The sequence below is a fragment of the Bos taurus genome, chromosome 8 (genome assembly GCF_002263795.3).
Source record: "Bos taurus isolate L1 Dominette 01449 registration number 42190680 breed Hereford chromosome 8, ARS-UCD2.0, whole genome shotgun sequence".
Taxonomy (NCBI): Eukaryota; Metazoa; Chordata; class Mammalia; order Artiodactyla; family Bovidae; genus Bos; species Bos taurus.
Window position 1 is genome coordinate 70,595,576 of NC_037335.1, and position 23,155 is coordinate 70,618,730.

The 23,155-nt window shown below is 44.8% G+C and overlaps 1 long non-coding RNA gene across 14 annotated transcripts in view; it reads right to left on the minus strand.

The window, feature by feature from the left end:
* LOC107132707 (uncharacterized) overlaps positions 1-23,155 on the minus strand; it is an 81,557-nt gene that overhangs the window by 5,591 nt on the left and 52,811 nt on the right. For 9 of the 14 annotated variants that reach the window (XR_009495614.1, XR_009495610.1, XR_009495606.1 and 6 more), the window contains 3 exons: positions 21,309-21,373; positions 12,224-15,193; positions 8,239-10,987 (listed from right to left, as the gene is read on the minus strand). This is a non-coding gene — a long non-coding RNA (uncharacterized lncRNA). The remainder of the gene's footprint in view (positions 1-8,238; positions 10,988-12,223; positions 15,194-21,308; positions 21,374-23,155) is intronic. The other 5 variants (XR_009495612.1, XR_009495607.1, XR_001500868.3 and 2 more) reach the window with 4 other exon arrangements.

The window sequence follows — 23,155 nt, forward strand, 5'->3', positions numbered from 1 at the left end:
TTCCCCATCCCTGGGATTCTCTAGGCGAGAACACTGGAGTGGGTTGCCATTGCCTTCTCCAATGCATGAAAGTGAAAAGTGAAAAAAAGTGAAGTCGCTCAGTCATGTCTGACTCTTCGCTACCCCAAGGACTGCAGCCTACCAGGCTTCTCCACCCATGGGAGTTTCCAGGCAAGAGTACTGGAGTGGGTTGCCATTGCCTTCTCTCTGTGTATTCCTAGCCTGGAGCAAACATGAATTCAATTAAAAAAACACATGCTATCTGCCCATACCTATTCCTCCTATCCCAGCAGAACTGAAAATGTTGTAGCTACCTTGCCTTCCACAGAAAGAGATATTGGGTTGGCCTAAATTTTCATTTGAGTTTTTCCATACCATCTTACAGAAAAACTCATGTGAAATTTTGGGCCAACCCTGTATATTTCACCCCTCTTCTACTGTGACAGACTTCTGCCCTATCTCCAAATCCATCCCTGTTTGAAATCCATGGTCTGCTTTTTTAGCATAGCTTCTCAGTAACGTCTACTAGAACTGAATTGAAGAGTTCATCTTATTCAAGTCAAGCTGAGTTTCATCTGCCAGAATCTCTGGAATTCATATTCTGCTATCCAATTCTCTTCTTATCCGTCTTAGTTTTTTTTTTTTTAACTTTCATTTCCAACACCTCCCTAAGGAGTGTTTTTTTAAAATTTCATTTTATTTATTTATTTTTTGAGTGCTTGCCACATGACTTGTGGGATCTAGCTTTGCGACCAGGGGTCAAACTCTGGCCCCCTGCAGTGGAAGTGTGGAGTCCTAACCACTGCACCACCATGGAATGCCCTGCCTTCTTAGCTTTGAATAATACTTACTTGCATAGACATATCTTATGCCTCTTATCCTCTCCTGTTAGATTGTAATTTCTTTGAAGACAGAGACCGTGTCTTCTACATCATACCCTCCGGAGTACTTAGTATGGGGTGAGGCACATAGGAGGTGCCCAAAACATGTTTTCTAAGTGATTAATGAGTGAATGAATGACATGACCTTGCTTCTTGAGCAAAGAGAAACACTGATGAAGATTAACAGATTTTGGCAAGAGAGGTCTCTTCCCTGTTTACCACCCTTCCAGTTCCCTGAAGAGAAGGGACAGACAAGGGAGAGAAAGCAGTGGGTGATCCAGAGATGAGCTGTCTCTGTCTTTGCAAGATGCTGACTCCACTTGCCTTGTGAGCCTAACGGGAAATTTGGGAGTGTTTCTGGACTTGGATGGTGAATTTTCGCTCATGTGATGCAGGTTGAACCCTATTTTTACATTTTCTTTTCATTTCAGTTGGAATCGGACATAAGGAGTCAAATGTGTGTTTTCAGCCCAACATCCTTTCCTGGGATGCCTTTTCTGACCCCTGTTTGTTAGGCTGGCAAGAAAGTTCATTAGGATTTTCCATCACATCTTAAAGAAAAACCAAAATGAACTTTTTGGCCAACCCAGTGCAGTGGTAGGCTGTCCCCCTTGGGCCTCACACCCTCTACGTGTATCCTCTGCTTTCTTTTTTCTCTGTTGAACATTCATCATCTGACATACTACAGATTTTCTTATTTTGTTAGTTTACTCTTCATCTCCTTATGTCAGTCAGGAGGCAGAAAGCATTTAGGTTATTGAAACAGGAAAAATGTAACATAAAGAGCTGTTGACTAGTAGAAGGTGGTTAATTACTGCTGCTGCTGCTGCTGCTGCTGCTAAGTCGCTTCAGTCATGTCCGACTCTGTGCGACCCCAGAGACGGCAGCCCACCAGGCTCCCCCGACCCTAGGATTCTCCAGGCAAGAACACTGGAGTGTATTGCCATTTCCTTCTGCAATGCACGAAAGTGAAAAGTGAAAAGTGAAGTCACTCAGTTGTGTCCGACTCTTCACGACCCCATGGACTGCAGCCCACCAGGCTCCTCTGTCCACAGGATTTTCCAGGCAAAGTACTGGAGTGGGGTGCCATTGCCTTCTCCGGTTAATTACTAAACGAGGTAAAAGATGAGGTTTCACGAAGGGGTGCAGAAGAAACAGATGAGAAAAGCAGCTAGCACCTCTGGCCAGGGCGGGGAGTAGACAGGAAGAAACTGAGGACCTAGGGGGACAGCACCCAGCCCACTTTCTGTTCTTATCCCCAGGCTGTGGTTCAAGTCTCTTTCAGGAGTGTGTGACTACCCCAGACTGGCTACTGTGTATTATACACAGTGCGCGCGTGCTAAGTTACTTCAGTCATGTTCGACTCTTCGCAACCCTATTGACTGTAGTCTGCCAGTTTCCTCCGTCCATGGGATTCTCCAGGCAAAAATACTGGAGTAGGGTGCTGTGCTCTCCTGCAGGGGATCTTCCCGACCCAGGGATCGAACCCACACCTCTTCTGTTTCATGCCCTTGGCAGGCGGGACTCTACCACTAGCGCTGCCTGGGAAGCCCTCACATAATACACAGACTCAGTGCAAAACAAAAATGCAAGGCTTCTTGTTCCACAGTTATTAAGCATTTCAAGACAGTGGCAGCAGAACGTTGCATCAGTCAATGCAGGGCTTGTCTGAATGTTAGGTCCCATGGCTGACAATGTAATTGTGTAGCTCTTTGGTGACTGCAGACTTGAGTAGCCTGCTGGCGGCAAAGAAATTTGGCAGAGGGGGCAGGCTGGCTGGGATCTGTGGAAGCTGCTGTTAAGGATGTGGACCGGCCTGGGCCCCTCTGCTGTGCAGAAACAGGTGCTGGAGTGGGGACTGTGATGGTTTTTTAAATTTATTTTTGATTGCACTAGGTTTTCTTTGCTGTACATCAGCTTTCTCTACTTGGGGGTGCGCAGGCGTCTCCTGATTGTGCAGGCTTCTCTTGATAAGGAGCACAGCTTCTAGGCACTCAGACTCAGTAGCTGTGGCACATGAGCTTAGTTGCTCAGTGGCAAGTGGAATCTTCCCAGACCAGAGACTGAACCCGTGTCTCCTGCATTGGCAGGCAGATTCTCATCCACTGTGCCACCGGGGAAGTCTGGGAGAGTGTGGTTTAAGGAAAGAGCCAGGCCTTTACAGTTTACCAACCTTCAGGATTCTAGAAACTGTAGCTTCATACCCTTTGCCATTTTGTTGTCGCAAAGATATATTTCCAAGTTAGAACGCATTCTATTCACTTATATGTGATCTGGATTTACAATCTTGAACAGGTCTAAACAATGCCCATAGTCTTACCCCCAGTCTTACAGATGTTTGCAGCAGTTCTGAAGGGGAGTGAAGAAAAGATCCAGCCCAACAGAAAAGGTGACACAAGATAGGGTCACAGATGCGCAAAGAAAAGTTAATGTGAGGAGGGGCAGCAAAGACTTTTTTTTTATTGTGGCAAAATAAACACAATATAAAATTTACCAACTTGACCATTTTATTTGTTCTATTTTTACAGTCTATGGGGTCAGACATGACTTAGTGATGGAAAACATTATATTTTAAAAATACTTGTTTCTTTATTTGGCTGCACCAGGTCTTATTTGCAGCATACAGGATACTTTAGTTGCAGCATGTGGGGTCTAGTTCCTTGACCAGGGATCAAACCCTGATCCCCTGCACTGGGAGCATGGAGTCTTAGCCACTGGACCACCAGAGAAGTCCTTCAACTTCACCATTTTAAGTGTATAGTTCAATAGTATCAAATATCTTCCTATTGTTGTGTAATCAATCTCCAGAATTTTCCTTCTGAAAAAGCTCAAAACTGAAACTCAATCCATTAAACAATTCTCATTTCCCTTCTCCCCAGCTTCTGGCAACCACTCTTGTATTTCCTGTCTCTATGAATGTGGCCACTAAACCTCCGGTAAGTGGAATCATACAGTATTTTATCTTTTGTGACCAGCTTATTTCACTTAGCATAATGTCCTCAAGTTTCATCCATATTGTAGTGTGTGTCAGAATTTCCTTCCTTTTTAAGGCTGAACAGTATTCCATTGTTTGCACATACCACATTTTATTTATGCATTCATCTGGTGATGGATAGATACTTGGGTTGCTTCCACAGTTTAGCTACTGCAATGGATAGCAGTGTACAAATATCTCTTTGAAACTCTGCTTTCAGTTCTTTTGGGTATATACTCAGAAGCTGGATTGTTGGATTGTACAGTAGTTCTATTTTTAATTGATTTGAGGAGCCATCACACTGGTTTTTGTAAGGTTGGCACCATTTTACATTCCCATCAACAGTGCACAAAGGTTCATTGTCTCCAAATCTTCATCAACACTTGTGATTTTTTAAAAAAATAGCCATCTTGATGGATATGAAGGGGAATCTCACAGTGGTTTTGAAAACTCCTTTTGAAATAGGAGGGAAAGAGGGCAGGGTGAGTGAAAAGGAAGAGATATTTTGAAGTAAACTGCCTCTTGAGAAACCTGTATGCAGGTCGGGAAGCAACAGTTAGAACTGGACATGGAACAAGAGACTGGTTCCAAATAGGAAAAAGAGTACGTCAAGGCTGTGTATTGTCACCTTGTTTATTTAGTTTATATGCAGAGTAGATCATGAGAAACGCTGGTCTGGAGGAAGAACAAGCTGGAATCAAGACTGCCGGGAGAAATATCAATAACCTCAGATATGCAGATGACACCACCCTTATGGCAGAAAGTGAAGAGGAACTAAAAAGCCTCTTGATGAAAGTGAAAGAGGAGAGTGAAAAAGTTGGCTTAAAGCTCAACATTCAGAAAACTAAGATCATGGCATCCGGTCCCATCACTTCATGGCAAATAGATGGGGAAACAGTGGAAACAGTGGCTGACTTTATTTTTGGGGGGCTCCAAAATCACTGCAGATGGTGACTGCAGCCATGAAATTAAAAGACGCTTGCTCCTTGGAGGAAAAGTTCTAACCAACCTAGACAGCATATTAAAAAGCAGAGACATTACTTTGCCAACAAAGGTCCATCTAGTCAAGGCTATGGTTTTTCCATTGGTCGTGTATGGATGTGAGAGTTGGACTATAAAGATAGCTGAGCGCTGAAGAATTGATGCTTTTGAACTGTGGTGTTGGAGAAGACTTTTGAGAGTCCCTTGGACTGCAAGGAGATCCAACCAATCCATCCTAAAGGAGATCAGTCCTGGGTGTTCATTGGAAGGACTGATGTTGAAGCTGAAACTCCAATACTTTGGCCACCTGATGCGAAGAGCTGACTCATTTGCAAAGACCCTGATGCTGGGAAGGATTGAGGGCAGGAGGAGAAGGGGACGACAGAGGATGAGATGGTTGGATGGCATCACCAACTCAATGGACATGGGTTTGGGTGAAATCTGGGAGATGGTGATGGACAGGGAGGCCTGGCATGCTGTGGTTCATGGGGTTGCAAATAGTCGGACATGACTGAGTGACTGAATTGAACCGAACTGAGAGGGACACTGAGGTAACTTATAGCTGATCTCCATTCTTAACCACTGGACCCACCAGGGAAGTCCCGGTAATTCTTTTTAAAGCAACTTCTAAAGTAAATAGAGAAAGAGATGAGATCTCTATAAATGCCTTTCCCAACCACACCCTACCCTACGCATACATGTTGGACAATCAATATTCATTGCTCCTGAGTCTCTCCTTCACTTTTGTCATGCGCTTTGTAGTTGTTTGGGTGTTGTAATTTTCTTCATATTAATACCATCACAAAAGTGTCTTCAGATAGGAAGCTAGTGGTCAGGGACTGTGCCTTCTTAGGACTCAGCTCACTGAGACTAGAGCCCAGCACCGCTCCCATGGCTGCAGCCTTTAGGAGGCACTTTAGAAACTAACAAGCCCTGACTTTCCTTGGATGGTGTTGGGGTAAAGAACCCCTGTGCCAATGCAAGAGACATAAGAGATGCAGGTCCAATCCCTAGGTTGACAAGATCCCCAGGAGGAGGGCATGGCAACCCATTCCAGTGTTCTTGCGTGGAGAATCCCATGGACAGAGGCTACAGCCTGGCAGGCTACAGTCCATAGCATCGCACAGAGTTGGACACAACTGAAGTGACTTAGCACACACACACAACTTTCCTTGTTCACACAGGGAAACCAAGGCAGATCCAGGGGAGGTGGCTTATCTGACACGGACAGCAGCATAAAAACCACAAGTGATGAATACAGCATCTGCTTGCCCAGTTAACCTGTCAGTGTCCTGGAGACAGAGAGTGACAGGTGTTGCCAACCCTCAGGATACAGCCCAGTGCAGTAAAACTCCCAGATACACAGGGGTCAGGCAGGCTCAGTGGTGGCCCCCTGGAACCAACCTCACTGGAAAGGACTTGTGTGTACAGCTGGATTCCTGCTGGGGAAGACCATGGCCCTATGATCTGCCAGGCTGTTGCTTGTTATTTTTCTAAACAACATATTCTGACCCTGCTTCCCCAGTCAGGAGCCTGCTGCAATTCCTACCCTGCATCAAGACTTTGGTCCAGAGGTTTATGCTTCTTCCTGCTCTATCCCTTAATATAATGATTATACCTGAACAGATAATTTAAGGAGGTTAAGGAGAATATTTATCATGCCTTGCCATTGCTTTGCTTCCCTCATAGCTCAGTAGGTAAAGAATCCGCCTGCAATGCAGGAGACCCCAGTTCGATTCCTGGGTTGGGAAGATCCTCTGGAGAAGGGATAGGCTACCCACCCCAGTATTCTTGGGCTTCCCTTGTAGCTCAGCTGGTAAAGAATCACCCTGCAATGCAGGAGACCTGGGTTTGATCCCTGGGTTGGGAAGATCCCCTCTGGAGAAGGGAAAGGCTACCCATTCCAGTAATCTGGCCTGGAGAATTCCATGGACTGTATAGTCATGGGGTCACAGAGTCAGACACAACTGAATGACTTTCACTTCACTTCACTTCACCCTTGCTTTATTTTGGGTATATCTCCTTCCATTCGTACAGACCATTTTACATTTTTGTCATCATGGCACACCTCAGTACATAAGAGCAGTATTATCTACTTTGTGCCATGTGCGTGCATGCTTAGTCGCATCCTACTCTTTGCGACCCCAAGGGCTGTAGCCCGCCAGATTCTTCTGTCCGTGGAATTCTCTCCAAGCAAGAATACTGGAGTGGGCAGCCATTTCCTCCTCCAGAGGCTCTTCCTGACCTGGGATCAAACCCACTTTCCTTTCGTCTCCTGCATCAGCAGGCCAATTCTTTACCAGTGTGCTACCTGGGAAGCCCATAGCTACTTTGGTTCCCCTTAATGACTTGGTTCTTGGTACAATCCCTGGCATATAGCATGTGGTCAATAAAGGATCATTGAATGAACACCGTTCTATCATATGCTTCTTTCATTTCACACGATAAGACTATCTCCCTATTTGTCATAGCAAGAGTAATTGTAATTTTTAATGGTTTGCCTAATGGCATGGGATAATTTTGTTTGACTCTGTCATTTTTACTGTTCTAATTTTTTTGTAAAAAATTTCATGTACATTTTATTTAGCTTCTTGGGAATTAGCTTCAAGTAAAAGATTCCAATAGAATGATTGTATTAAAGAGGTTTGGACAACTTCATGATTCAGTGAGTATTTCTTTTTAAAAATATTTATTTACTTTTGGCAGCACTGGGGCTTTGTTGCTGGCCATGGGCTTTCTCTAGTTGCAGGGCACCAGCTTCTCATTGTGGTGGCTTCTCTTGTCGATCAGGGGCTCTAGAATGCACAGACTCAGTATATGTGGCTCACAGGCTTAGCTGCCCCGAGGCATGTGGAATCTTCTCAGACCAGGGATGGAACCCATGTCCCCTGCATTGACTAGAGGATTCTTAACCATTGGACCACCAGGGAAGTCCCAGTCAATATTCTTAAGGAGACAATGCTTCCTGGTAGAGACAATCCATTTCTGCTTTCTGTATGGTATATATTCATATTTCTATTTCTAGAGTGTGTCCTAGTCAATGATGAGGGGCACAGAAACCATCCCCAAGAGCGCCTTAATTCAGAACTCCTTGACGAGTCTAACAACATTCATCAGAAGCTCACTTTGTGTGATAGAGTTGATCTTATGGTTTCCAAGTAATAAAATAGTCTATTGACAGAAATGGCACCTTTTCCCTAGGTCCTGAAACAAAACTCCAAAAAAAATACAGTTCTGATCAGAGCAATGTCTTTACAGGCAACATCAAAGGAAGGCAGTCCTTGCTTTGATGCTGAATGAGACTTTGAGATCTCAAAACCTAAAAAAGTTTGCATGAGTTTTATTGCTCCTCTAACAAGTCCCCACAAAGTTAGTGGCTTAAAACCATGCAAATTATCTTACAGTTGTGCAGAAGTCTGACATGGTCCTCGCTGGGCTAAACTCCACAGGCTGCATTCTTGTCTGCAGGCTCTAGGGAAAATTCTTTTCCTTGCCTTTCTCAGCATCTAGAAAGTGAAAGTGTTCAACAGAAAAGTCACGTCTGTCTCTTTGGGACCCCATGGACCGTAGCCTGCCAGGCTCCTCTGTCTGTGGGATTTCCCAGACAAGAATACTGCAGTGGGTTGCCATTTCCTTCTCCAGAGGATATTCCTGACCCAGGGATTCAACTTGGGTTTCCTGCATTGCAGACAGTTTCTTTACTGTCAGAGCCACCAGGGAAGCCAGGCAGCTTCTACAGGCTGCCCACATTCCTTGGTTTGGGTATGGACCCCTTTCTCCATGTTCAAAGCCAGTAATGTCACATTTCTCCCAGACCCTTGTCCTGTTGTCATCTCTCTCTCTCTCTCTCTGATCATAGCCTGGAAAGGTTCTCTGTTTTTAAAGAAGTAATGTGTTTAGATAGGGCCCACCTGGATAATCCAAGACACTCTCACCATCTCAATGTCCTTAACCTTAATCACCTCTGTAAAGTCTCTTTGGTTCGGAAAGGTAATATATTCACAGGTTTTGGGGATAAAAGATGTGGGTATTTTTGGAGGGAGGGATTATTGTGCCAACCACAAGATCTAACCTGGACATATATTTTAAAATTAAAACTATATACAGGACTTTCCCGGTGGTTCAGTGGTTAAAGACTTCACCTTACAATGCAGGGGATGTGAGTTTGATCCCTGATCAAGGAGCTAAGATCCCACATGCTCCTGGGCCAAAAAACCAGAACATAAACAACAGAAACAATATTGTAACAAATTCAATAAATACGTTAAAACAGTCCACATCAAAAAACAATCTTAAAAGAACAATGTGCATTGACAGAACATGTAACATTATTCATTCACGTATATAAGGAATGACTAAACAGGGTGAATCAAGTACAAAAGTCAGCATGAGCTTGGAGAACTCTTCATCAGCCAGTGATACTCAGAGAAAATATTCTGGGATGCCTCTCCATCACCTCTGACACCAAGGTTAAGCCTGCATCTCTGGACCATTGAAACTGCCAGTCTGGAGTTGTCCACATCCAGGCTCTGCACAACAGCCTACACTGTTGGAAGGGGGACTGGGTACCAGGCAAGGAGAAGGGGCAGAGGGGCAGAGGGAGGCTCTGAAGGGAGCCTGGTGACCTGAGTGTCTGCTGCTGCTGCTAAGTCGCTTCAGTCGTGTCCGACTCTGTGCGACCCCATAGACGGAAGCCCACCAGGCTCCCCCGTCCCTGGGATTCTCCAGGCAAGAACACTGGAGTGGGTTGCCATTTCCTTCTCCGATGCATGAAAGTGAAAAGTGAAAGGGAAGTCACTCAGTCGTGCTGAGGATGCCCCTGTTCCCAGGGCTCTGTTAATGGGGGTTCCTTTTCAAGAACGGCATTTTCTTCCTCAGTTCAGTTCAGTTTCTCAGTCATGTCCACTCTTTTTGACCCCATGGACTGCAGCACACAAGCTTCCCTGTCCATCACCAGCTCCCGGAGCTTGCTCAAACTCAGGTCCATCAAGTCAGTGATGCCATCCAACCATCTCATCCTCTGTCATCCCCTTCTCCTCCTGACTTCAATCTTTCCCAGCATCAGGGTCTTTTTCAAGGAGTCAGTTCTTCACATCAGGTGGCCAAATATTGGAGTTTCAGCTTCAGCATCAGTCCTTCCAATGAATATTCAGGACTGATTTCCTTTAGGATTGACTGGTTGGATCTCCTTGCAGTCCACAGGACTCTCAAGAGTCTTCTCCAACGCTAGAGTTCAAAAGCATCAATTGTTCGGCACTCACCTTTCTTTATAGTCCAACTCTCACATCCATATATGACTACTGGAATAACCACAGCATTGACTAGACAGACCTTTGTTGGCAAAGTAATGTCTCTGCTTTTTAATATGCTGCCTAGTTTGGTCATAGCTTTTCTTCCAAGGAGCAAGTGTCTTTTAATTTCATGGCTGCATTCACCATCTTCAGTGATTTTGGAGCCCCTCAAAAATAAAGTCTGTCACCATATCCATTGTTTCCCCATCTATTTGCCATGAGGTGATGGGACCAGATGCCATGATCTTAGTTTTCTGAATGTTGAGTTTTAAGCCAACTTTTTCTTCCTTGGTGATCCTCATTCTTTTGCCTCCCCAAGCTGCTGCATTCTCCCCACCTGGATCTTGTGTTTAGGAAGACTTCCCATGGAGAGGCTCTCTGATTAGTGGCCCTGCCAATAAGTGGTGGTGGTGGTGGTATGTGTGTAGCTGAAGAACTAGATTAACTGAGGTGTGTTGTTTTTTTCCCCCCTCTCTGTGTGACTAACATGAATGGAAATACAAGGGAGGGAAGCAAATTCAAAGTACTTTCCAGAAAGCCTGAAAGTGAAGGTGTGAGTTGAGAGAGGCCACTGAGTTCTGGAACACGCTTCTGATGGCAAATGAACAGCAGATGAATTTCTCTGGGGGCGCTGGGATGCGCTCTGGACCCACCTGTTACAGGGAACTCTGACTGAGGTCTTTAAGGATCACGAAGGCATTTTGACCCCAGATCCTTCTTTTTTGAGCCCTACAGCGAGGCTTCCGACTCACCACTAGATGGCGGGCAAGCCGTGGCTCTCCGCAAGCTGGGCCAGAACCCGATTGATCCTAGGTTCCTCTGAGGTGCTGAGCGGCTCACGGTAGCTCATGGAGTTCCACCTGGTAAGACACAAACGCTTCTGTCCGTGGATTACTGAATTCCATCTTAATATCCCCCCAGGACTAACCTAAGCAGTTTTTGCTCTATTCTTTGGCCCCAGTCACAGGTTTGAAAAAAATGATCCTTTCATTCCCTGGGCTCCAGAAAGGAAAAAAAAATAATGTGTCCTTCTCATTGAAAACAAATTTGCTTAGTAATCATATTTTGTTTGTTTAAGGACAACATGGAGCCAGAGGGACTTGGGTTTGAGCTTTGGCTCTCATTCTCTGGGCAATCTTTTCTGGGCTCCAGTTTTTTGTTTGTTTTCCAACTAAAAGGAAATGAACCATCCCTGCCTGATGGGGTTGTCCAAGCATCGAGTGTTACAAGGATGGAGCATGTCAAGCACAGTGCCCAGCACTGAGTAGGCATTTTCCATCCCACTTCTTTTCAGGGAGCAGGGGCCCTATTCTCCTCCCCTTCATTGTTCTTGTTGTTTAGTTGCTAAGTCGTGTCTGACTCTTTTGTGACTCCATGGACTGTGACCCACTCCAATGTTCTTGCCTGGAGAATCCCAGGGACAGGAGAGCCTGGTGGGCTACCGTCTATGGGGTCGCACAGGGTCGGACACGACTGAAGCGACTTAGCAGCAGCAGCAGCAGCAGGACTGTGACCCGCCAGGCTCCTCTGTCCATGAGATTTCCCAGGCCAGAATACTGGAGTTGGTTGCCATTTCCTCTCCAGGGGATCTTCCCAGTCCAGGGATCAAACCTGTGTCTCCTGCATTGGCAGGTGGATTCTTTACTGCAGAGCCACCTGGAAAGCCCCTTCGCCATACTCCCTAGCTATATCAGGGCCTGGGGTGTGGATGGCAGGCATTGTGAACAAGTGGACAAGCTAGTTCATGAAAAGGACTTGCCTTGATTTTAATCCAATAGCCCTATAACTGAAATACAAGGCTTTTGTGCAGGATTCAGAAGATTACATCATAGCATTCCTGCCTGCAAATGCTAACTCTCTGATGAAAGGAGACCAAATTAACCAAAGCACATTTAAGATGAACACAGAAGCTAATAAATGAAAAATGATTCAGAATGTATGATACAGACTGGTTATAAATAAGTTTATAGCTCCTCCAATAGGACTCAGTTTCTCAAATTCGGCTGTTCACGATGTCAGTTTACATTTTCCCTGCTTGTCAATAGGAGGCTGTGTGTCAGAGCCTGAACATTTTGATGGGGAGGAAGAGGACTTACTTTGCAGTAGGGACATGATATCTAGAGAGCCGACCCAGCTGAGAATCCAGTGGGTGTCATGACAGCAGCAAGGGGATGGGATGGAAGTTCCTGGAGACGGATAAAAGGAGTCAGAAAAGGGAAGTGAGAGAGTGTCAAAAGCAACAGTTAGCCATTGTACTAATTGGCTGATGATTTCTTCCGAGTATGAATCAAGTCACAGAGTTTAAATCTGGAAGCTACCTTAAAAGTGTCTGGCTTGATTTCCAAAATGATGTTTGTTTTTCAGTGGCTAAATCTTTGCGACCTCATGGACCGTAGCATGCCAAACTCCTCTGACCTCCACTGTGTCCCAGAGTGAGTGTTGGGGTTTCCCTGGTGGCTCAGATGGTAAAGAATCTGCTTGCAATGTGGGAGACCAGGGTTCAATCCCTGGGTTGGGAAGATCACTTGGAGAAGGGAATGGCCACCCATTCTAGTATTCTTGCCTGGAGAATCCCATGGACAGAGGAGCCTGGGGGGCTACAGTCCATGGGTTCGTGTCCCACCCTGTGACTTCATGAACTATAGTACACCAGGCTGCTCTGTCCTTAACTATCTCCCAGAATTAACTCAGATTCAATAGGAGCCTTTATATGATATCTCTGACTCAGTTCAGTTCAGTTCAGTTCAGTCACTTGGTCCTGTCCAACTCTGTGAGACCCCATGGCTGCAGCATGCCAGGCCTTCCTGTCCATCACCAACTCCCGGAGTTGAACACCAAACTCATGTTCATTGAGTCAGTGATGCCATCCAACCATCTCATCCTCTGTCATCCCCTTCTCCTCCTGCCCTCGATCTTTCCCAACATCAGGGCCTTTTCAAATGAGTCAATTCTTCGCATCAGGTGGCCAAAGTATTGGAGTTTCAGCTTCAACATCAGTCCTTCCAATGAACATCCAGGACTGATCTTCTTTAGGACGGACTGGTTGGATCTCCTTGCAGTCCAAGGGACTCTCAAGAGTCTTTTCCAACACCACAGTTCAAAAGCATCAATTCTTCAGTGCTCAGCTTTCTTTATAGTCCAACTCTCACATCCATACGTGACCACTGGAAAAACTATAGCTTTGACTAGCCAGACCTTTGTTGGCAAAGTAATGTCTCTGCTTTGTAATATGCTGTTTAGATTGGTCATAACTTTTCTTCCAAGGATTAAGTGTCTTTTAATTTCAAGGCTGCATTCACTATCTGCAGTGATTTTGGAGCTCCCCCACCCAAAATAAAGTCTGTCACTGTATCCATTGTTTACCCATCTATTTGCCATGAAGTGATGGGACCGGATGCCATGATGTTAGTTTTCTGAATGTTGAGCTTTAAGCCAACTTTTTCACTCTCTGCCATAAGGGTGGTGTCATCTGCATATCTGAGGTTATTGATATTTCTCCTGGCAATCTTGATTCCAGCTTGTGCTTCTTCCAGCCCAGTGTTTCTCATGATGTACTCTGCATATAAGTTAAATAAGCAGGGTGACAATGTACAGCCTTGACGCACTCCTTTTCCTATTTGGAACAGGTCTGTTGTTCCATGTCCAGTTCTAACTGTTGCTTCCTGACCCGCATACAGATTTCTCAAGAGGTAGGTCAGGTGGTCTGGTATTCCCATCTCTTTCAGAATTTTCCACAGTTCATTGTGATCCACACAGTCAAAGGCTTTGGCATAGTCAGTAAAGCAGAAATAGATGTTTTTCTGGAACTCTCTTGCTTTTTCCATGATCCAGTGGATGCTGGCAATTTGATCTCTGGTTCCTCTGCCTTTTCTAAAACCAGCTTGAACATCAGGAAGTTCACGGTTCACATATTGCTGAAGCCTGGCTTGGAGAATTTTGAGCATTACTTTACTAGCATGTGAGATGAGTGCAATTGTGCAGTAGTTTGAGCATTCTTTGGCATTGCCTTTCTTTGGGATTGGAATGAAAACTGACATTTTCCAGTCCTGTGGCCACTGCTGAGTTTTCCAAATTTGCTGGCATATTGAGTGCAGCACTTTCACAGCATCATCTTTCAGGATTTGAATTAGCTCAACTGGAATTTCATCACCTCCACTAGCTTTGTTTGTAGTGATGCTTCCTAAGGCCCACTTGACTTCACATTCCAGGATGTCTGGCTCTAGTGAGTGATCACACCATCATGATTATCTGGGTTGTGAAGATCTTTTTTATACAGTTCTTCTGTGTATTCTTGCCACCTCTTCTTTATATCTTCTGCTTCTGTTAGGTCCATATCATTTCTGTCTTTAATGAGCCCATCTTTGCATGAAATGTTCCATTGGTATCTCTAATTTTCTTGAAGCAATCTCTATGCTTTCCATTCTATTGTTTCCCTCCATTTCTTTGCATTGATCACTGAAGAAGGCTTTCTTATCTCTCCTTGCTATTCTTTGGAACTCTGCATTGAAATGTGTATATCTTTCCTTTTCTCCTTTGCTTTTGGCTTCTCTTCTTTTCACAGCTATTTGTAAGGCCTCCTCAGACAGCCAGTTTGCTTTTTTGCATTTATTTTTCTTGGGGATGATCTTGATTCCTGTCTCCTATACAATGTCATGAACCTCCATCCATAGTTCATTAGGCACTCTGTCTATCAGATCTAGTCCCTTAAATCTATTTCTCACTTCCACTGTATAATCGTTAGGGATTTGATTTAGGTCATACCTGAATGGTCTAGTGGTTTCCCCTACTTTCTTCAATTTAAGTCTGAATTTGGCAATAAGGAGTTCATGATCTGAGCCGCAGTCTGCTCCCGGTCTTGTTTTTGCTGACTGTGCAGAGCTTCTCCATCTTTGGCTGCAAAGAATATAATCAGTCCAATTTCTGTGTTGAGCATCTGGTGTTATCCATGTGTAGAGTCTTCTCTTGTGTTCTTGTGTGAGTGGCTGAGAGGAGATACCCCATGTCCAAGGTCAGAGAACCTCAGTAAGATGGTAGGCGCTGAGAGATGGCATTAGAGGGCAGACAGGCTGAAACCACAACCACAGAAAACTATCTCTGACTAGAAGCATTCAAATCACTACTTAAACAGTTCTAGGCACAGGGAACTCGCGGCCTTGGAAGCAAGCCGCTTCTTCATTAGACAGTTCTGCTTGTAATTATTAGCTCAAAACCTCCCTCCAGCTCTCACATACAGCTGCTGATTTTCCTCTGGAGCCACATAGATTACCTTGCCTCCTCTTTCAGAGGTAAGTTCTGCAACTTGCCAAGAGCCGCTGTCAATCCCATGGCCCTTAACTTTTTCTCCCCACTGCTTTCAGACATTTGCAAATGACCCTCTACATCTCCTAGACCACAAACTCCCTGAAGTTGAAGGGGCCGGCCACTGCAGGGAGGCCATTTTGTGCCTTGGTCTCCCCTGCTATGCCTTGACACAGCACTAGGTGGCGCCATGCCCAAGTTCCCATTCTAGTGCTCCAGGCTAACATGAAGATTGCCCACTTCCCCTAAGAAGTTATCAGTGCCAACCCCATCATGCCTCATATCCTTGTTTTCCTCAGGGGTCACAAGAAGTCCAAATCCCAGCCTCTGCAGTGATTCAGCATCAACCTGACCCTAGCTGCATGCTGCTATGTAGGTACCCATGTAGACAGCCTGGGGAGTTCCCTGGTGGCTCAGTGGTAAAATTTGCCTGCCAGTGCAGGAGACACGGGTTCCATCACTGGGTCAGAAAGATCCCCTGGAGGAGGAAATGGCAACCCACTCCAGTATTGTGGCCTGGGTAATCCCATGGACAGAGGAGCCTGGTGGAATACAGTCTGTGGGGTCACAGAGTCAGACACGACTGAGCAACTAAACAACATGTGAACAGTCCATGTTTTGCCATCCAGTACCCTGTCCTTCTCCTCTTGATGACAGCATCGCAGTCTTCCTCTGAAGAACCATTCCATTACTCACCAACATGAGGTTCTGGTGGGTTCTGTCTACCAGGGGTGGGCAGTGGACCCAGGACCATGGCCACTTAGAGACGTCCCCATGTTAACCATCATGTATGGCTCAGGTTGGGATTTCACTGGTGTGGAAGGGAAGAAGCAGGTGGTGAGGACCACATCCACCTGGAGATGTTGGGCAGCCATCTGCTCACTGGTTGGGGAGAGGCTGCTTGAGAATACAGCTAACATAAAGGATAGAGAAGCTGAGAGACTGAAGGGATGCACCAGACTCACAGAAGACCGAGAACTTAATCAATAAAGGTTGTGTGTGTGTGTTCCGTTGCTCGGTTGTGTCCGACTCTTTTCGACCCCATGGACCACCAGCCTCCTCTGTCTATGGGATTCCCCAGGCAAGAATACTGGAGTGAGTTGCCATTTCCTTCTCTAGGGGATCATCCCGATCCAGGGATTGAACCACGTCTCCTGCATTGCAAGTGGATTCTTTACTGCCAAGCTAACAGGAATAAAGGTTGAGTATGGTATAATTGCTTCACTGCCTGGCTATTCACTCATATCTCTTTCTCTCCTTTTCTTTTTTTTCCTTCTTCTCTATCCACCCCCTCATCTGTCTCTCCCCCTCTCTTGCTCACCCCACCCTCTTCAAGTCTCCCTATTCCCTGAGACATAACTATATTGAAATTAGGCCAGTCAGTAACCCTACAATGGCCTTTAAGCATTCAAGGGAAAAGAATTGCATGTTTCTTTAAATTAAGAGCTAGAAATGATTAAGCTTAGTGAGGAAGATATAGTGAAAGCCAAGATAGGATGAAAACCAGACCTCTTGGCCAAACACTTAAGCAAGCTGTGAATGCAAAGGAAAGGTTCTTGAAGGAAATTAAAACTGTTATTCCACTGAATATATGAATGATGAGAGAGCAAAATAGTCTTACTGCTGATATGGAGAGAGTTTCAGTAGTCTGGAGATGATCAAACTAGCCACAACATTCCCTTAACCAGGGTCTAATGCCAGCAAATTTGGAAAACTCAGATGTGGCCACAGGACTGGAAAAGGTCAGTTTTCATTCCAATCCCAAAGAAAGGCAATGCCAAAGAATGCTCAAACTACTGCACAATTGCACTCATCTCACATGCTAGTAAAGTAATGCTCAAAATTCTCCAAGCCAGGCTTCAGCAATATGTGAACCGTGAACTTCCTGATGTTCAAGCTGGTTTTAGAAAAGGCAGAGGAACCAGAGATCAAATTGCCAGCATCCACTGGATCATGGAAAAAGCAAGAGAGTTCCAGAAAAACATCTATTTCTGCTTTACTGACTATGCCAAAGCCTTTGACTGTGTGGATCACAATGAACTGTGGAAAATTCTGAAAGAGATGGGAATACCAGACCACCTGACCTACCTCTTGAGAAATCTGTATGCGGGTCAGGAAGCAACAGTTAGAACTGGACATGGAACAACAGACCTGTTCCAAATAGGAAAAGGAGTGCGTCAAGGCTGTATATTGTCACCCTGCTTATTTAACTTATATGCAGAGTACATCATGAGAAACACTGGGCTGGAAGAAGCACAAGCTGGAATCAAGATTGCCAGGAGAAATATCAATAACCTCAGATATGCAGATGACACCACCCTTATGGCAGAAAGTGAAGAGGAACTAAAAAGCCTCTTGATGAAAGTGAAAGTGGAGAGTGAAAAAGTTGGCTTAAAGCTCAACATTCAGAAAATGAAGATCATGGCATCCCATTACTTCATGGGAAATAGATGGGGAAACAGTGGAAACAGTGTCAGACTTTATTTTTTGGGCTCCCAAATCACTGCAGATGGTGACTGCAGCCATCAAATTAAAAGACGCTTGCTCCTTGGAAGAAAAGTTATGACCAACATAGATAGCATATTCAAAAGCAGAGACATGACTTTGCCAACAAAGGTCCGTCTGGTCAAGGCTATGGTTTTTCCTGTGGTCATGTATGGATGGGAGAGTTGGACTGTGAAGAAGGCTGAGCGCCAAAGAATTGATGCTTTTGAACTGTGGTGTTGGAGAAGACTCTTGAGAGTCCCTTGGACTGCAAGGAGATCCAACCAGTCCATTCTGAAGGACATCAGCCCTGGAATTTCTTTGGAAGGAATGATGCTAAAGCTGAAACTCCAGTACTTTGGCCACCTCATGCGAAGAGTTGACTCATTGGAAAAGACTCCAATGCTGGGAAGGATTGGGGGCAGGAGGAGAAGGGGACGACAGAGGGTGAGATGGCTGGATGGCATCACTGACTCGATGGACGTGAGTCTGGGTGAACTCTGGGAGTTGGTGATGGACAGGAATGCCTGGCGTGCTGGGATTCATGGGGTCGCAAAGAGTTGGACACGACTGAGCGACTGAACTGAACTGAACTGAATCCACAGCATGAGTTGCAGCAAACTCTGGGAGATGGTGAAGGACAGGGAAGCCTGAAGAGCTGCAGTCCATGGGGTCATGGAGAGTCAGATATGACTTAGTGACTGAGCAACAACAGCAGTCCAGAGCAGGGCCCCAGTTCTCTTCGGTTCTATAAAGGTTGAGAGGTAAGGAGGCTGCAAAAGAAAAGCTCGAAGGTAGCAGAGGTTGGCTTTTAAGGTTTAAGAAAAGAAGCAGTTTTTATAGCACAAAAGTATAAGGTGACGCAGCTAGGACTGGTGTAGAAGCTACAGCGAGTTATCCAGAAGATCTAGCTAAGATGACTAATGAAGGTGGCTCCACTAAACAACAGATTATCCTTGTAGACAAAACAGGCCCATATGGGAAGAAGAAGTCATCTGGGATTTTCAAGGCTAGAGAAGAGAAGTCAGTGCCTGGTTCCTAAGCTTCAAAGGACAAGCTGCTGCTGCTGCTAAGTCGCTTCAGTCGTGTCCGACTCTGTGAGACCCCATAGACAGCAGCCCACCATGCTTCCCCGTCCCTGGGATTCTCCAGGCAAGAACACTAGAGTGGGTTGCCATTTCCTTCTCCAATGCGTGAAAGTGAAAAGTGAAAGTGAAGTCGCTCAGTCGTGTCCGACTCTAGCGACCCCATGGACTGCACCCTACCAGGCTCCTCCGTCCATGGGATTTTCCAGGCAAAAGTACTGGAGTGGGGTGCCAAAGGACAAGCTAACTCTCTTGTTAGGGGCTCATTGGAAAAGTCATTAGCTGGTGACATTAAGTTGAAGCCAGTGCTCATTGACCATTCCAAAAAAGTGCTAAATTGACTCCACTTGTGCTCTATAAATGGAACAACAAAGCCAGGATGACAGCACATCTGTTTACAACATGGTTTACCAAAAACTTTAAGCCCACTGTTGAGACCTACCGCTCAGGAAAATGTTACTGTTTATTGTCAATGCACTTGGTCACTCAAGAGCTGTGATGGAGGTGGACAATGAGATTAGTGTTGCTTTTATCCTGCTAATACAGCATTCATTCTGTAGCCCAAGAATCAAGGGTTCATTTTGACTTTCAAGTCTTATTATTTAAGAAATAGATGTTGAAAAGCTATCACTGCTGTAGAGAGTGATTCCTCTGATGGATCTGGGCAAAGGCAATTGAAAACCTTCTAGAGAGGATTTCCCATTCTAGATGCCATTCAGGACATTATGGGGACTTCCCTTGCTGTCCAGTGGTTCAGACTAGAGTGATTCCTCTAATGGATCTGGGCAAAGGGAATTGAAAACCTTCTAGAGAGGATTTCCCATTCTAGATGCCATTCAGAACATTAGGGGGACTTCCCTTGCTGTCCAATGGTTCAGACTTCACCTTCAAAAATGCAGGGCATGTGGGTTCAATCCCTGGTTGGGAGGCTGAGATCCCACATGCTTGGTGACCAAAAACCAAAACATAAGGCAAAGCAATATTATAACAAATTCAATGAAGACTTTTAAAATGGTCCACACAAGAAAGAAAGAAAAGAAATTATGATTCATGAGACAAGGGCAAAATATCAACATTAACAGGAGTTTGGAATAAGCTGATTCCAAACCTCATGGATGACTTTGAGGGGCTCAAGACTTCAGTAGCAAAGTAACTGCCAAGGTGGTGGAAATAGCAGGAGAATGAGAAATGAAGCCTCAAGATGGGACTAAATTGCTGCAATCTCATGATAAAACTTTAATGGACAATGAGTTGCTTATCGATGTGTGAAGAAAGTAGTTTCTCGAGACGGAATCTACCCCTGGGGAAGATGCCATGACTTTTGAAATGTAACAAAGGATTGAGAACATTACATAAGCTTAGTTGATAAAGCAGCAGCCGGGTTTGAGATGGTTGACTCCAACTTTGAAAGAATTGTGGGAAAATGCTATCAAACAGCATTGCATGCTACAGAAAAATCATTTGTGAAAGGAAGAATCAGTCAATGTGGCACACTTCATGTGGTCTTATTCTTAAAGAAATAGTTACAATTACCCCCACCCCGTCCCCCAGCAACCACCACCCTGATCGGTCAACAGCTGTTAACAACAGGGCCTCTACCAGCAAAATGACAACTCAGATGGTCAGTATTTTCTAGCAATAAAGTATTTTAAATTAGGGTTTCCCAGTGGTAAAGAATCTGCCTCCAATTCAGGAGATTCAGGAGACACAGATTCATTCCCTGGGTCGGGAAGATCCCCTTGAGAAGGCCATGGCAACCCACTCCAGTATTGTTGCCTGGAGAATTCCATGGACAGAGGAGCCTGGCAGTCTACAGTCCATGAGGTTGCAAAGAGTTGGACACGACTGAAGCAACTGAGCACACACACACACATTTTAAGAGTGTGTACTCTGCTTTCTTTGACAATAATATTATTGCACACTTAATAGACTACAGTATAGTGTATGCTGCTGCTGCTGCTAAGTCACTTCAGTCGTGTCCGACTCTATGTGACCCCATAGACGGCAACCCACCAGGCTCCCCTGTCCCTGGGATTCTCTAGGCAAGAACAATGGAGTGGGTTGCCATTTCCTTCTCCAATGCATGAAAGTGAAAAGTGAAAGTGAAGTTGCTCAGTCCTGTCTGACTCTTAGCGACCCCATGGACTGCAGCCCACCAGGCTCCTCCGTCCATGGGATTTTCCAGGCAAGAGTGCTGGAGTGGAGTGCCATTGCCTTCTCCAGTATAGTGTATAGATACTGTATACTACACAGTTTGTATATTGTAAAAACACAACTTTTATACCTGGAAACCAAAAAAGTTTATGTCACTTACTTTATTGCAATATTCAGTTTATTGCAGTGGTCTGAAATTGAACCGGCAATATCTCTGAGGTCTGCCTGTATATGAGCAAATAAATTCTCTTAATTAATTAATCTTCATTAATTAAATTAATCTGGTTTGAGTTGGATCTCTGACATTTGCAACTGAAAAGTTGTAATATAATTACAACTAACCTGACTCACCCATCCCCTCTGGGGATACATTTCATTGTGCCCTCTTAGAACACATGTTGAGTGCTCCGCACGGTCCCCTGTATTCTCACCTCTTCCCTGAATGCCTCTTCCACCTCCTTTCATTGGGTGAAACGTGGCTCTCCCTCCTGTCCCTGGTCCCCACTCCCCATCCCCCGCAATGCTCTCAGAAGACAGTCCATTCCACAGCCCCTCATCTTCAAGTACCTCAGGGCATGAACTGAACAGGAGCTCTCCTTGCTTTCTGTCACCATTTTGAAACCTCTTCTCTTTTTTTTCTACTTGAAACTTTCCAGTTCTTTCAAGCTCAGTCTCCACCAGTCCTAACTGCTGTACCTGACAGCTTGCTCGTCACCGCCACACACTCATAGGGACTTCAGCTCCAGCCTCGCTCATAGACTTTCTCTTTGGTCCCCTCCTGGCCATTTTCAGTGACCTCAATTTCCACATGCATGATTCTTCCAACTCTCTGGTCTCCATCCCCTCAGCCACCTTAGACCTCCCAATCATCAGTAATCAGAACACATCCCAGAACTCAGATTCATAACCCACTATCATCTGTTATCCTTACAGCTAGCATACTCTAGTACCTCTAATGCAATAATTTTTTGAGCTTCTCACTGCCAATTCATGGTCCTCATATTCTGGATTCTATGGTCCATTATGATAGTAACTCCCCTGAAAATACACTAAATCTTTTGTCTCTCTTGTTTTCTACTATCCTTACTATGCTGTATTTTCATATGGGTTTTTATATTATTTTTATCATTATAAAATTATATTGTTTAAATGATTTTTATTAATATAATATTAATTATATAATAATTACATTATAATAGTATTCATTATTATTAATAATATTTTATAATATTTCTTTTATTTTATATGTGTTTTTGCATTATTTACACTGGAAACTATGTTTCCCAGAATCCCTTTGAACAGTTCAGGGTTAGAGCTGATCAAAAGCAAAGCTGTATAAGAATTGGGAGGCAAAATGAAAGAGCAGTTGTAACACCCTGAAGGCAGTTGTCGGTTAGAGGCAGACACAAGAGTGCCAGAGGTTTGCTCTGGGTCTCTTTTTCCCAACTGCTGGCTCTGATGTCCAACAGTGATGCCAGGACACGCGGGACACATTGGTGTGAACTCCAAAGCTGTAGCCACAGAGAACCAACAATTGTGTATGGACTTCTATCTCAGCCCCCTTTGTAATCTGACTACAGCAGCTGGATGTGGCTAGCTTACAGAAAGCCTGCCAATGTCTACATGTCACCAGAGCTGGTTAGTGGCTTTTCTCTCATCCTTCAGCTCCGAATTTGGACATTTCTTCCCCAGCTCCTCCTACGGTTGTGTAAGGTCTAATTACTGTAATGAGCTCCTATTCCACAGTGTTTACTTAGCTCAGTCCCAATGACCCACTTTCTCTGAGCTCACCCCAGAGGTGCTGAATATTGCTGGAGAAAACACACAGTCCTACTGACTGGTTTCACTTGAATTCATGACCACATAGTAGTCACCTGCCTTTTGTCTGTCCAGCATCCTCTCCCTCTTCTTTGTGTAATCACATCACAGATTTCCTGACAAAGTAGCTGTCCCTCACTGAACAGTCTTGATGAGACTTTTAATTAAATCATTGTTCTTGGCTTCCAT